Genomic DNA, 17,100 nt, shown 5'->3' with positions numbered 1-17,100 from the left:
CAAGAATTCAAATTGTTTTGGTAGCATGTATTTGCTTACATGTGGATTTGTTAATATTTTATAAAAGATAAATATTATTGAAGTGACTGTTCTCAGTTTCATGCTTTGAGAATGTTTTGTTTGTAAGTCGACTGTTAAACTGAAATTACTAGAAATGAAGTATTTCCACCTACTTTGAGGCACATCATTTGCATGTAAAAAGAAAGGTAGTAGGTCAAGTACTCGCACACATCCTTGGGAAATTACTGAAGAATGATTAAACTGATTCTAGTGTTACTACGTTGATTTTGCTAATATACACAAGCAGAATATTGTTTAGATGGAATTGGTGTACATTTTAATTTTCCATCATTAATTATCGGATGTCAGTTTGATGTACTGACTCACTCCATGACTTGGAGATTCACTCTTCCTTTTTGTCCTACAGAACCAGATGTGTAAGACGAGGAATGAAAGAAATTCAAACTTAAAATAGAAAGAAATTCAAACTTAAAATAGAAAGGATAGATTGCTATTCACTATAAAGATGACATCCTGATTTCCAGGTAGGCATGATGAAAAGACTATTATATATAAGCTTTCAGTCAAAGCATTCATCAGAAAAAAGAAATTTGCACTCATTCACCAAAGCAGACGTGTGTACACATGATTGCTACGTCTGAATTTTTTTGCAGTAGACGCTCTCATACTAGCTGTTTGCAAAAGGATTTTTTCCATTAATAGCTTCATATTCTAGAAATGAAATGGAGCAAAGAGGCATTAAGTGTCCTAAATCAGGCATACAGTGAGGAAAGGTGTATGCATGACCCACTGTATCCTAATAAGGTAGTAGAAAATCATTTCTTTCCGAGTAGTATGTGTGTAATGTTACAGGGTGATTTTCGATTTGTATCGTAATACCTTATCTTATGAAAGCTCATATTTGATTAGATTGCATCTCGTCCTTTATTTCAGCATGCCAGAGAAGGGAAACTGGCAGTGAAAGGGAGAAAGTCCTTGCAGTTTCACTTAGTGTGACAGATGACTGCGAAACTGAGTAGCACCCACACAGACTTTTGAAATAGTGTGCTGTGCTATTCTGTGGCTACAAGCCAGACTCTTAAGATTCCCCAGTTGCCTGTAAACATAATGTGTTTTATTCATGATTTAGGTTGGTAAAATCACAAAATGTATAAGCATATGATTTAATTCTTATTTTCGAGAATGTGAGACAGCCTTCCTCATGACTGTCACACTTGGTAATTCCATCTTCTGTTATAGACAGCAGCTTCTCGAAACAGGTCATGTCCATCCTCACGAAGCCCCGAAATTCGTGCAGATCTTAGACCCCCAGTTCTTTCATAAGCAGTGAATATAATCCCCTGACTTTGTCCCTTCTTTTCAGCCAGGATTGAACTCGATGTCTGGCTTTCTATTTTTGTCGTTGTTCTGCCCTAATCTGAAGATTTACTGTCACTACCAGGGCAATAGCTCCAAACGCAGATGGGTACTCCATGTGCAAAATGTTGTATAAATACATATACCTGTGCAACTGAGTGTCGTAATATAAAACTAACTGTTTAGTCTTTAATTCAGAACAGTAGTAACCTACATGAGAGAATAACTGTTACTTAATAAGTAATGATATCCATTTTCTTCTGAATAATTCAAACGGATGACGCATCTGTTCACATTTCGTGCGTTACCACTATCTACTGAGCATGAACTCTAGGATGTTGTAATAGGTCTACGTGAACCGTCCTGCAGTTACAGATATACACGCTTGGGATGCTGGTGCACAGGTCTATTGTTTAGGCACATTGTGGAATAGGGACTTCAGTGTGTGTCTTTTCTGAAGAAGGTTTTGGCTGAAAACTGATATGTCAGTCTTTCCATCATGTCTATCTGGATCTCAGTGATTAGTCTTCACAGTGATTACCAATGTATCCTTTCCATAATAATGTTTATATTCTGACCTAGGATTTACACTGTTTAAATAAATTAAAAATTTTAACAGATACTTGTAATAGAGCTGTTCACTTTTCTTTCCACACATCTTCATTTTCCATTGATAATTTTATACCAGCTCCTTTCCCCAGTACACAGTCAAGGACAATATCTAGTAGTAATGTTGTGGCACACACAAAGGCTGCTGAATATTCAAGAAATATGCCACAAATGTCTGTTTACCTAGTGCCTTAGTTACAAAAACTAAACAGACAGCTGTTGTTGTTCTGGTAGTTCTACACTTCCTGAAGCCATGCTGGGCATATTTCTCCTATAAAATAAACTATTGGCTTTAATTACATTGTGTTGTTTTAGATAATGTTGATGTAATATTTACTGGTCTGTAATTTCCTGTATCTTCGTGACTGCCGTCTGCAGTGGCTCTATTTAAGACCTGTAACTCGACTGTAAAGTGGTAAATTGATAATTAGTGATCTGTGTGTCTGTAATTTGACTGCACCTTGTAGGGCTGTTTCAATATCACAGTTGTCTTCCAATGAGTTCATGTTTAGATCACCTGCTGCCATTATGCAAGAGAATTCACTGACGTCATGGGTGAGAACAGTTCTAGCTCCTTCAGAAACCCTAGCCCTGATGTCAAACACTTTTCTCTTTTAAGCATTGTCAGTATTCCTGCTAATTCAAATTATTACATTTCTTTTCACTTGTCTGCTGATCATGGAATGCAATTCCTCCTTTCATGTGCTGCAGTCCCTCCACACTTCTATTCATGCCTACAAAAATCCGCCACCTTTTTATAGTTCCGTTTGTTATTAAATAATATTCATGTACTATAATATTGAAATTTGTTAGTGCTGCTGCTACTGTTACTTCTGTTTCATCTGTTTCACTCCATGCATACTGTATACTGTAGTGTTAAACTTCAATAGTAGAACATCTGTATTTCTATCTATATTTTTGTTACCCACACCCCTCCTGAGGCTGGTGCAGAAAACCTAGTCATCTAGATTTTTGTGTTTCTTGGTTCTTTCTCCTCCTCCCCCAATTTCCTGCCATGTGCTCTGTGAATGATAATGCTTTTTCTGGTGGGATCAGTGATGCCTTCTTCTACATGGGTTGATGATGTTTCTCCTTCATTTTCCTAAGTCAGTTATGGTTGTCATTCTGATATAGATTGTTTCTTTCATTGTTGACAGTGGGATTGATCTGTATTTCTTTTCTTGGATAGCTTATACTATCTGGCATTCGTTTGCACAGTATGGTTTTTTAAAGTCATTCCTGTGCAGGACATGTTCCATGAAATGTTCCTTTTCTGAGCTTGTAGCTCCAGGAGAAGACATAGCTATGTGTATTCTTGAACTTTCTGTTTGTACTGTTAGTCTTTATTAACACGCCAGGCTTCATTTAGACGATGCCTCTGTGGAATGCTTACAAGAAAAAACACTTGCTGCATGTGGAATTCTTTCAGAAGTTCCTTTTGGAACCCTGTTTGCATTGTTGTTTGGATTTTTATAGACAACTTTTGCTCTGCCATTAATGATCATTGAATCCTTTTCATCCCTGTCTCACATGTTTTAGTGCTGCCTGTAGGTCACAAGGCTTGTTAATGCCAGTTACTTTGTATTTGATTTTCAACGTAGCCATAACACTTGCTAAGCTTCTTACATAGATATCTGAAAATATTTAATTTTGTCCCTTCTTATTCATATTTGGTGACACATTTTGCTGATACATGGTATTTTCTTGTATCTTCAAAACACATATATTCTTGATTGTGTGTTACCATGGTTCATAGGCCTACTGGGGAACTCACCATGTAAAATATAGAGTAACGCATCATTCTTGGTACCTCTATGGTGATGTGGAAATCCAAGTGGTGTTAATAAGGTAAATAATTTGTGTACATGTTTCTCTTCACCTTCATTGTTCACATCTTTATCCTGTTATGTGTAACTAACAAGCCTCAACTGAAATACATAGCTAATTTTCAGTATTAACTGGACTGAGTATTTTGTAGTGACAGTGGCTTCACTGCTGTTGAAAGGTGTAAGTATCCTCTGAAGTCCCATAAAAAAGTGTATTGTGAACACTGTAATACATTTTTTGTCGTCATTGCAGGTCTATACACTGTGCTGCAGTGTTGTTCTATAAATTAATCTCATCTTTTAGTCATATTATGCCATAAATTGTTCTCCTCAACTAGATTCAGTACCACCTCCCTAGCTGTTAAATTTATTCATAAAACTTTCACCATTCTCCAGTAATATTGGTCCAAAAGCTATTTCTTACACATTCATAAAGTTAATGATATTTCAGCCTGTGTAAATGTTTTTTTCATCTGCCTAAGGGAATACTTGCATAACAAGATGGAATATGTATTTACAGTACTGCATGGATGCTTCCGGTAACTTTCTAGACATGATGGATCACCTGGTGGTGCTTTCATTCTGCCACCTGCAATAATAAAGTGAAACAGTTGAAGTATTCGTTTTGAGAGTTTCTGTATAAAGTGATCAGTGTATTATGGTTATCTTACTCTGTAGAACCTTCAGAAGTGGTGCTACCAGCCTCTGCCAGTTTAGAGCCACTCCTGAAAGTCACTGACTGCTGACCTTGTGAAAGGCTATTAACTGACCCAAATGCCTGGATTCACATTGATCTTGCTCTTGTAGCAGTAATGACACTCATGATTAGTCACTTAGCATCAATAATTGTTGAGATTATCAGTGTGCCATGTTCCTCTAAATCAGCTTTGTTTATTGAAGTGCCAGAGCCAAATTAATTTGGTTATCAGAAACTACATGTGGGGTTCAGTGTGCAAGCTCACTAATTTCTCCTTTTTTGTGGTTGTGGTGACAAACCAATCCATAGTTCAGACCCAGGTATAGATAAGTTTGAAAGGTGAAAAAATTGTTGCACAGCCAACAAATCTGATATGGAAGTAATGATTGTGGTTAAAAACTGCAATTTGGTTTGTATCATAGCTTGATGTCTACATTTATGCCATATCCAATGCACTGTTCATTATAAAAACTGAAACTGCCAGGTGAATTGAGAAAACCTGTATAGAGTAGAAGAGTAGTTCCTGAGAAGTATCTTGGCGGATGTACATATGTCATGCATAAACTCACGGAGGTGTTGGCAATCACTTTCAACCCCATGTAGGAAGAAATTGCAATTTATTTAAGGGCAATTTGTTAAGAACATGAAATTTAGTATAACATGGTTAATACCCTCTGCAACAACAGAAATTTTAGGTACCGTAATACTAGGACCATTTTTTTCACTTTTGCTGTTCCTGCTTCAAATGCACAGTCAGATGAATGCATTGGTGCAATAACCAAATAAGTTACATTTTTCATACTTCAAAGTAAAACACTAATTCCTGAAATAGAAGAACTTCATTAACTGGTGTTGTCTTCATCCAACCTTATTTAGACTACCAACGCAATTATAATTCCCTATTTAATGAATTGAAGAAATTGGACTAGTATCACTTTTGCACCAAAAAGTTCTTTTTAATGTTCAAAAAGTAAAGTAACTAAAACAAACAACTATTGCCACATGAAAGCTTACTGAATATTATGAGCAGAATTGCTACGCTAGTGAATCATAAGTATGTATGGTACACAAGTTCATTATGCTTCTCTAAGTGGCATCTGTAACTGTTGTCACAGATGACCCCTTCATATAATCCATGTCTGATGCTAGCAAGTTCTTGTCCAGACTCGTGATCTGTTTGTTCGTCCGATTTAACTAGCAGAGGCACTTCCTAAACTTCCTTCTGAGGTGTTGACTTTCAACTAGAAGATTAATATTGAAATCACCACAAAGAATAATCAGTTTCTTTTTGAAACTTCCTGGCAGATAAAAACTGTGTGCCCGACAGAGACTCGAACTCAGGACCTCTGCCTTTCGCGGGCAAGTGCTCTACCATCTGAGCTACCGAAGCACGACTCATGCCCGGTACTCACAGCTTTACTTCTGCCAGTATCTCATATCAGCGCACACTCTGCTGAAGAGTGAAAATCTCATTCTGGAGTTTCTTTTTTGTAAAATGTATTTACCAACAATTCTAATTTATCAAAAAAGACTTCTATGTTTCCACATAGTGACCTATACACTGTTATGACTGACTTTTTTCATCAGGCCATATAGCTGGACAGCACCTGCTTCAAAAAACTTTTCCATACTTAAATTCTCTACTTCACATCTCTTTTTAAATTCTAACTCTTGTCCAAGGTAAATACTGACTCCACCACCTTTTCCAATTTTCCTACTCTTAATGATTTGCCAGTTTAAATGGATTAATATGAATACTAATAAATCATGATCCTTACAGCAATGTTCAGTAATAAACAAGACATCAGGTCGGGTGTTACTTACTGCTATTTAAAGTTCACAATATTTTTTCTTGAGGCATTGCACATTTAGAGTCATAATCATTAGAACAGGGGAGTGAGCACCAATGGTATTTCTCCTTTCGTTTAACACTGTTAACGTGGAGTTTTCATTATGACCGGATACCAAAAATCCTGTTGTACCACAGGTTTCTTGTTTCTGTTGTTTTTCCTACTGGAAGTTGTGACCACACATAAACAATTCAACTAGAATAACAAACACCTCCAATAGCCTCATAGATAACATTTTCTCAAATATGTCAGCAACTGACATAGAGGTAACAAACATAGATTTAGGATTATCTGACCACAGTGCTCTCACCATAGAAATCCCTTTAAGGTCAAAGGAAGATCAAGGTGTAAATAATATTTACAAAAGAAACTTCACTGTGGACAGCTGTCACAGTTCTTAAGTATCTTAGAAAATAAAATTTGGTTAGATGTTATGAAACAAACAAGTACAGATGAGGCATATTGTATATTTGCATTGATTTATATGATGAACTTTGAGATGTGTTTTCCAAAGAAACTGACCAGTCAAGTCTACTGGATACACAGTCAAGTTCTTGGATGCCTCTTGGCATTAAGAAATCATGTGAAAACATGAAAAAACTGAATTCAGAGTTGAGGGAGTGTACAGATACTGATTTTATAGAATACGTTAAAAGGTATAGGAAAATATACCACAGAGTAATTGCAAATGCAAAGTTGCTAAGTAATGATATGGGCATAAAACAGTCCAGAAATGAAACTAAAACAGCATGGGAAATTGTGAGAAAAGAAACTGGGGTGCCTATCAAAGACAAGGAAATTATTCTAAAAGATGAGGAGAATAAAATGGTAGATAAATATGCCATGCCTAGTTACATAAATTACTTTTTAAATGTACCCCAGACATTAAGCAGGAATTTTGGGGAGCAGATTAAGATGGAAGCACCCAAGGCAACCAGCAGCATGATGGCAGTTCCAACAAATGAAAAGAAAGTTTTAAAAGTGATTAAAAGTCTCAAGTCCTAGATGTCAGCTGGAGTATATGAGGTGCCAGTAATACTAGTAAAGAAAACAGCTAATCAAATAGCGAACCACTGGTGCACATAGCAAACTTGTCAATGGCTGAGGGCGTGTTTCCACAGAAACTGAAAATTTCTAAAGTCGTTCCCCTGTTGAAAAAGGGTGATAAGCATAAAATAGAACACTACAGACCTGTCTCACTTCTCCCAACTTTCTCTTAAGGTTTTAGAGATACTAATGAAATATAGTGTCACACATTATCTTAATATCCACATTCCGATAAACAGTAATCAGCATGGATTTCAAGTTGGAAGAAGTACCGAAACAGTTGTACTGGAATACACAAAAGAAATAATCACTAAATTGGAAGAAGGAAATAGTGTAGTTGGGATAAATCTAGATCTGTCAAGCTGTAACAAGGACCCGAAGTCAGAAACATGTATGTAATCAAGGCATCAAACTTTTTAATGCACTACCAAAACATATCAAAGAGCTGGAAAATGAGGATAAATGTAAAACTGTTATAAAGAACTTATTACAGCATAAGTGAATATCTCTGTGCAACTGTATACGTAAAATTTTCTGTCGCATCGAACCTTCTGTGTGCAAGTTGCGGCCTCCCATAGTTTCTCTAGAGTTCAGGAGAGCGGGGTGCCACAGGGATCTGTTCTAAGTGTCTGCCTGTTTTTAATAGCAATTAACGGGTTTGCTGTGGTGGTGGGACCGTCTGTCTCAGCTTGCTTGTGTGCTGACAACTTCTGCTTTTACTATAGCTCTATTGGCATTGCAGCTGCTGAACGTCAGCTGCAGGGCGCTATCCGCAAGGCGCAGTCTTGGGCTGTAGCGCATGGCTTCCAGTTTTCGGCAGCAAAGACCTGCATTACGCATTTCTGCCGGCGATGCACTGTTCACCCGGAGCCGCGGCTTTATCTTGCTGGCAAACTTCTTGCTGTGGTGAACACACATAGGTTTGTGGGAGTGGTTTTTGATGCCCGGTTGACTTGGCTGCCTCATATTCGGCAGCTTATACAGATGTGTTGGTGGCATCTAAATGCTCTGATGCTTGAGCCACACCAGCTGGAGTGCCGACCGATCTACCCTCTTACGGCTCTACCAGGCGCATGTCCATCTCCCAGAACGTCGGCCCCGGTCGGGTTGTACGATCACGGTCCCCATCAGAGAGCTTCTCTCTGGGCTTGCGGTTTTCCCTCTTCCACCTCCTTTCCGGGCCACTCTGCATACATCCCCGTGGTGTGTGCCTCACCCATGCCTTTGGCTCTAATTGGCACAGGGCTCGAAGGACTGTCCTTCCGGAAGCATTCCGCCGCCGCTTTTATTCCATCCTAGGCGTGTATCAGGGCCTTGGCGTTTTTTACACTGACGGTTCGATGGTTGCTGGTCGTGTCGGTTATGCTCTAACTCTAGGGGCCATTACGAACAACAATCCTTGCCGGCTGGCTGCAGCGTTTTCACTGCTGAGCTGGTCACCATCTTTCGTGCCCTCGAGTATATCCACTCCTGCTCAGGTGAATCCTTCGTTATCTGTAACATCTCCCTGAGCAGTTTACGAGCTATCAACCAGTGTTTCCCTCACTCTCGTCTGGTGATGGCTGTCCAGGAGTCCCTCCATGCTCTTGCCTGTTGCAGACGCTCCGTGGTACTTGTGTGGACCCCAGGCCATGTTGGGATACCCGGCAACGAACATGCAGACCGCATGGCGAAAGAGGCCACCAGTAATCCATCTCTGGACTTTGGCCTCCCGGAGACTGATTTGCGGGCAGTCTTAGGCCGTGCAGTTCACACTTTTGGACGCTGAATGGCACAATCTGACTACCCCTAACAAACCCCATGCTGTCAAGGAGACGACGTCTGTGTGGTGGTCATCCCTGCGAGCCACTCGCAGGGTCTCAGTAGTCCTTTGCCAGCTCCGCATTGGCCACACCCGCTTGTCACACAGCTTTATACTGCGGCATGAGGACCCGCCTCTATGTCAGTGCGGGTCGGCTTTGACAGAGGTCCACATTTTGTTGGACTGTCAAATTTTAAGTGTGCTCAGGCAGACGTTTGCGCTGCCTGATACGCTCCCTGCCCTTTTAACTGATGACACTGCTATGGCGGGCTTAGTTTTGCGTTTTATTCGGGCAGGGGGCTTTTCTCGCTTAATGTAAGTGTTTGTCTTTTTGTGTTGATTCTGGCCTATGGCCTACGATTTTAGTCTGATTTTTTAATATGTTTCTCGGTGGTTGGCTTTTCCTTTTTTTGTCTCTATGGTTGGCCAACCACCATCACACTCTGTGTGATTTTAGTTCGTCTTGTCTGGTCTTTGTCTAAGTTTCTCTTGTCCTGTGTCGTCTGTCTTTTTTCCATTGTCGTTTTTACTCTGTGGGTATTTTAAGTTCTGGAAAAAGGAACCGATGACCATAGCAGTCTGGTCCCTTTAATCCCACAAACAAACCAACCAACCAGAACTTTTAGATGATGTAAGCAAATTGTAATTAAAAGGTATGGTATGGTACTCAAATAGTGATGTATACAGTCATAATTTGCTAAATGCTAGTTATTAAGCATATTATACTACTTCAACTCTTGCAATACAAATTTGACTGGATCCATAAAATGTATGTTGTGTATTGATCCAATGAAAATAAATAAATAAAGCAAATAAGCTACTGCGTCTGCCAAGAGAAGAAATTCTTCTGAAAGCAGTATTGGTATCTTTGTCTGTCTAAATAAATCATTTTCCTGACAGGATCCAGATCTATTGCAATCAAGAAGCACACACTCCTTGTGGTAGGAGACAGTGTAGCCAATGGGGATGGCTCATTATTGCTGTGACCAATAAATATTGGATCTTTTGAAACTCAAACTGATTATGATTACACATTGATCAAATAATTAGCAAGCATGAACTTCATAAACAAAAATGTTATTGCATTGAATACTAAAAGAACTTTCACAAAGACAGATGTTAACATTTTAGGTGACTGACCCAGGTTGAGGCTATGAGGGTTTCAAAGACACAGGAGATGTTGCAGGAAGAGTTCCCACCTGTGTAATTCAGAAAAGCTGGTATTGGTGGGTAGAATCCACTTGGCAGATACTGTGAAGCAGTCCTTGAAATGAAGGAGGTTGTGTTGGCAGCATGCTCACAACTGGGTGGTCCAGCTGTTTCTTGGCCATAGTTTGTTGGTGACCATTGACGCAGACAGCTTGTTGCTTGTCATGTCACCATAGAATATCCTTACCCTCCTATCCCCTTTCCTGATCCCACTACAGCACTAAACAGCACTCTTCCACAAGTGCGCACAGTCTTCTTTCTTCTCCTTTCACACTGCCCCCGCCCCTGCCCCACCCTGCCCTGCTCCTCCTGACTGCACCACTCATCTCTACTATAAGGTGAGTAGCAACATCCTTTTCATAAAATTGTCAATATACCGTCCTGGATTTTGCATTGTTAAATACAGATGAGCAGCTCATTAACTCAAATACTTTCTAGCTCATCTTGATAAATGGAGGGGGAGGCAAGAGGCATGTCAGTCTTTACAAAAGAAACATTATCTGCTCTGAAGTTGCCTACATGTTCCAGTCTTGAGATTACAGATATTGTGTATGTGAAATCCACTTAGCCTGGAAAATTTCACACTGATCTTCTTGAAGACCACTTTGGAAAGCCAACAATTGGCTGGGTCACATCGACATGTATCGATCAGGCAAATACTTTTAAGCGCAGAAAAAACTGATTGTCTACATTTTTGAAAAGTTCGTTACGCATACAAGGTACTCAGATAGAAGTAGCTTCCTTGGCATAAGGCCATTTATCATTAAGGTTTCAATGCAGGCTACAGCTATATCACTGTTTCAAACTTGTTCATCTTTATTATGAAAAGCCCATATTGCAGGAGTATAACCAGACACGCTGAGGGATTGATATTGTGTAATTTGTCATCAAATTTTGAGTAGCCTAATTTGTGTGACGATCAAATGATTGAAAACATTCTGAAAATTATTGTGTGTTGCAACAAATCTGTTACTGGTGTAATAAAAAATACACACCAGGCACTCAGTCAAAAGGTAGCAAGAAGAGAAAGCTGGAAACTTTAAAAAGTGACAATGCCTTTTAATATGTCTATTCCAGTAGTATTGCCACAGAACTGAAACACTTTCAGTATCAGTGCAGCAAACTGCGATGTGCAGAGAGCAGTTTGTGGAAAGGATTAGTTTGCATGACTGGTTGTCTTATATTACTGTGTTGTGAATAATTTTCTAGTTTTGACTTTATTCATTCATACATAAATACAACAACTATAAAGACAAATACATCTTTGTTTTACTTCTGTTTGTTCTTATACCATTCGACTGATTGCATGGAAGCTCATAAGCTTTAATTAATTGAGGTCATGCCTTCAAAAGTTTGTCAGGATAACAGTGTGTAGGTACATGGTGAAAGATGTTCTGGATGTGGTAAAGTTAGAATTCATTAAAGAACAAAAAATGAAATACTGATTATGACAGAAGCAAAGACTGACTATGTACGTCAGCAAAGCCATTAATTATGAGTGGTCAGCAAGGAGCAGACAAATGAACAAAAAAACATTATTCACTTTTCTTTGTACATTTTTTTTGTTTCACTCTCTCGTATGCAGAATTGCTTCAATGTGTTGCTTGAAGTAAGATGTGCAATGAGTGCTTTGTATTATGTGTGATTCGGAATAAGAGAAGACTTAATAACAGCATTAATTATTTTTATTGAAGTGAAATGGAGCGCAGCTGGGAGGATTTCCGTCATCTTGAAAGGCACTGGTGTCCTTGGAGTCAGCTGCCTGCATCTACAATTGAAATGAAATGTGAGAAGAAGTCCACGGTCCTATTTCATAAGATAAACAGAAGTATAATAGCTTTCAGAATACGACATAATTAAAATACAAAAAAAGAAGGGACGCAAGGTAAAGTGAAGGAAGACTAGCACAATTTCGTACACACAGATCATTTACTAAAAAATGCAATTGTACTATCCATTAATTTTTTCCATTTCTATTATTGTTATAATAAAACTGGTGAGATAAGTGCCACTACTTCAGGCTGCCAGTTGTGTAAGTAGGGTTTGTTAACTATTGTTATAGAAAGAGATTTCTGTGACATTGTTATTAGTCACAAAAACTAATCATCTGTATTTTCTGTTTACATTAATCACAATGGGGAGCAAGTAAAGTAAAAAGGAACAAAATTTTGGAGAGAAATAAGAACTGGACCCTGGTTATGTGAAATTTTCCAGAGTAAGCAGTTTTGTTCGGCGCAGCAAAGATAGGATGGCTTTGCAAGTTGCTTATATGCTTAGAGTTGGTAGCACCTCTTTTAATGTAAATACATAGCTTGTCCTTATTATTCCCTTCCTTGAATTTTATTGTGGAAAATTCATTGGAATTTTCCAGTGTGTTACATGCTGTCAGTGAAACATAAAGAATTATGACACAATAGTTTGCATATCATAATAGATGTAAAACAGGATTTGACATCATGTAAATTACAATTAAGTGCAATAATTAGCATTTGAAATTTTAGCATTTTTGGGAAATTTTTATTTTTGCGTATTCATACATGGCAGAAAAATATGCCCATTGATGATAGCAACAGAGAAAACACAATCGGCTGAGGTGGTATAGATTTGTGCAAACGAACAATTGAAGTTCAGGTGCCATGCATGTCTACTGCAAAAAGTTTAAGTAGGTCAGAGATGAGTGTCCCAGGTGTGACAAATGATAGCGACACTCCACAGCAGAATAACTTTGACAACACAATGTTTACAATTGACAAGACAAATGTCATGCAGCTCCCAGAGAGACATACTGCTTACGAATGAAACAGAACAATACAAATATGAATCTGGACAACGTGTTACAAAGCTGACAGTACTCACAGTAGTACAACTGATGGACTGCTATGACAGTTATTACCTAACATAAACATGAAATTAGATAATGTGCACACCAATTTCAATGATATGGAACAAGATACGAATACTGAAATTGATAATTTGACACAAGATATGAACACAGTAAACTAGCAACAAAAGTGTTACATAAGATCTAAATACAATGAAACAAGAACAAAAACAAGTATTTGCAAGTCAGTTCCACAGAAGTTCAACGACTTAGCCAAGAATGTTCACATTGAAATTGACGAAATATTGAATGATATGAAAAACAAGCAAAGTTTGAAGTACTTTCTGAAGTTAACAATAACATTACGGAGTTCAAACAGAAGGTAGATTCTTTTAATGACCATCATAACTAGTAGAGCAACAGATAAAGAAAATTGCAGATGTGAAGACGTATATCGAAGCAACACAAAATGAGTTGTGCTTGACAGTAAAAAAATTTGCCATGTTGTTAAACAAAATAAACAAACCATGAAGGTGTACCTCTAGCTTATAACATTCTTAACTACTCATAGTAATGGGGTTGTTCATAGTTACTCATCATCTGCCGCAGTCAACATCCTGAGTACATTGACAGTCACTGTAAATTAACTACTGGAGAGTTAATTTACTTCAATCCTGCCTTAAGTTTAATCATTTTTATTATACTTTCAAAACAAAATCAGAGTTCTACTCCATTAGCCTAGAATACTTCCAATACAAAAGGAGCTTGCACAAATACCAAAACAAGACTGACCTACATTGCCAACATCTCTGTAACTATTTATACTTTCTTAACAATCCCAAACAATCCTCGGCACTGTTTAAAATGATTATTTTATTAACTAACAAATAAAACTCCCATCCTAAAACAAATGACACATTTCAATGATTACCTAGATTCTTATATACTAAAAACACATGACTGAATTCTAGTCTCTCTATTAATTGTATCGTGTATAAACACCTAGGTATCAAATGTTAACAATACACTTGTTATATTAACTAATTACAGAAGATTCATATCATGTAAAATGTTCCTATCAATTAACAGACTTCTACACATTAGTGTAATTACGATTCTATAATTATTTTCTTCGTGACTTTTTTTCACAACTACATATTTCCATTCGCCTCTGTTATGAAATTACTGTTTCTGGTTAAAATTTACGTGTTTAAATTAGTTTATTAGACTGTTACTGTACAATTGGACTATTTGTCCAAATCAGAAAGGGGAAGAGGGTGAGTTTGTACAGAAACTGTTGATGTTAGTGTACTAACTTTATTTGCAACACTTCGCAGACAATTTCCTGATATCCCACTGCACGTGAATGGAAAATTATATTACTGTAGGATACATTGTTCAGGAGATGAAGTCATAATAACTGAGCCACGTGAAATTGAATTTTAGGCCAAATTTCGCTACAGACACAGGTGAACTGCTCAAAGAGTTGGGTGGAAGACAATGGAGAGAGGAAGAATAAGGAGATGGAGTAACATAATAACGTAATAAATACACACCGGGACATTGATGGGTACTAATGCAGGTCAAAATATATTAACTCGCTGAACTGTGGTTTTTCATTTCAAAGAACTGACACTCGACACTGTTGTAAGTTCCAGGTGTCGTTTCTTTCCTGTCTGATCATGGAATAAGGGGTAACAAATTAGTCATCGCCATATCATTTCACTTTTCTTCGCTTTATTTTCATTCTAGCTATTGGGACGATACGTGCTTATTTGCTGACTTGTCAATTTTTGAAGTAACAGATCATAAGAAAAATATATTTTGCTATTCTGCAATCTTGAATGAGAAAAATTCTAACTTATGAGTAACATGCATGCACAATACTAATTGTATGTTACAGGGTGTTTCAAAAATGACCGGTATATTTGAAACGGCAATAAAAACTAAACGAGCAGTGATAGAAATACACCGTTTGTTGCAATATGCTTGGGGCAACAGTACATTTTCAGGCAGACAAACTTTCGAAATTACAGTAGTTACAATTTTCAACAACAGATGGCGCTGCGGTCTGGGAAACTCTATAGTACGATATTTTCCACATATCCACCATGCGTAGCAATAATATGGCATAGTCTCTGAATGAAATTACCCGAAACCTTTGACAATGTGTCTGGCGGAATGGCTTCACATGCAGATGAGATGTACTGCTTCAGCTGTTCAATTGTTTCTGGATTCTGGCGGTACACCTGGTCTTTCAAGTGTCCCCACAGAAAGAAGTCACAGGGGTTCATGTCTGGCGAATAGGGAGGCCAATCCACGCCGCCTCCTGTATGTTTCGGATAGCCCAAAGCAATCACACGATCATCGAAATATTCATTCAGGAAATTAAAGACGTCGGCCGTGCGATGTGGCCGAGCACCATCTTGCATAAACCACAAGGTGTTCGCAGTGTCGTCTAAGGCAGTTTGTACCGCCACAAATTCACGAAGAATGTCCAGATAGCGTGATGCAGTAATCGTTTTGGATCTGAAAAACAGGCCAATGATTCCTTTGGAAGAAATGGCGGCCCAGACCAGTACTTTTTGAGGATGCAGGGACGATGGGACTGCAACATGGGGCTTTTCGGTTCCCCATATGCGCCAGTTCTGTTTATTGACGAAGCCGTCCAGGTAAAAATAAGCTTCGTCAGTAAACCAAATGCTGCCCACATGCATATCGCCGTCATCAATCCTGTGCGCTATATCGTTAGCGAATGTCTCTCATGCAGCAATGGTAGCGGCGCTGAGGGGTTGCCGCGTTTGAATTTTGTATGGATAGAGGTGTAAACTCTGGCGCATGAGACGATACGTGGACGTTGGCGTCATTTGGACCGCAGCTGCAACACGGCGAACGGAAACCCGAGGCCGCTGTTGGATCACCTGCTGCACTAGCTGCGCGTTGCCCTCTGTGCCATACGCGGTCGCCCTACCTTTCCAGCACGTTCATCCGTCACGTTCCCAGTCCGTTGAAATTTTTCAAACAGATCCTTTATTGTGATTCTTGAGTTTCTCCTGGCGTATTTGATAGGCACTGCATTTATTCCATACACAGGCGCACTCGGGGAAAATCGCTCGCATTCTGAAGAAACACCGGGTCGGAACTGTGTTTTGTCCTCCAAATAAAACTCGTGCACTGGTGGGGAGTGCCAAAGATGACCTCGGTTTGAGGAAGGCCGGCGTGTACCAGATACCGTGTCAATGTGGCAAGTCGTATATTGGTCAGACGATGCGTACCGTCGAGGAACGATGCCGTGAACACCAGAGGCACACTCGCCTGATGTATCCGAGCAAGTCGGCGGTTGCTGAACATTGTTTGTCGGAAAATCACGCCATGGAATATGACCGCACGAGGATTCTGGTACAGACGTCGAGATACTGGGACAGCGTTGTTAGAGAGGCCATCGAAATTCGCACCAATGACGACCTCATAAACCGTGACTGTGGCTATAATCTTAGCAAGGCTTGGGAACCAGCGATCGGGTTAATCAAGAGTAAATCGAGCAAACGTATAGTTGTGACGACCACGGCGGACAGAGCCATCACTCCGATGTCATCTCAGATGCCGTTGCAATCTGTTCCACCGCGCGACCGTGGCGCGGGGCGCGGACGGCGGAGGGAGCGCGCTGCGGGCGGAGGGTATTTAAATCAGCCGCCGCCGCGACCGAACCCAGTTCCCTCTGAGCAGCCATAGCATACGGATCTCTGTGCCGGCACGTTCACAGGAGCTCAGTCCGTCAGTTCACCTGATGATGGCGACATGTATGATCGCCGAAATATTGTGCCCGTTGGACACTATAGACCGGCAGCACACCCGTGGATATT

The 17,100-nt window shown here is 39.3% G+C and overlaps 1 long non-coding RNA gene across 1 annotated transcript in view; it reads left to right on the top strand.

Moving 5' to 3' along the window:
- The window catches only part of LOC126424984 (uncharacterized), a 54,618-nt gene extending 42,165 nt beyond the window's left edge, over window positions 1-12,453 (top strand). Inside the window, exon 9 of the long non-coding RNA XR_007576240.1 lies at window positions 12,111-12,453. This is a non-coding gene — a long non-coding RNA (uncharacterized LOC126424984). The remainder of the gene's footprint in view (window positions 1-12,110) is intronic.
- Window positions 12,454-17,100: the final 4,647 nt, after the last annotated feature.

The sequence above is a fragment of the Schistocerca serialis genome, chromosome 10 (assembly GCF_023864345.2).
Source record: "Schistocerca serialis cubense isolate TAMUIC-IGC-003099 chromosome 10, iqSchSeri2.2, whole genome shotgun sequence".
In the NCBI taxonomy this organism is placed as follows: domain Eukaryota; kingdom Metazoa; phylum Arthropoda; class Insecta; order Orthoptera; family Acrididae; genus Schistocerca; species Schistocerca serialis.
This window is presented reverse-complemented; position numbering and strand designations above follow the sequence as displayed.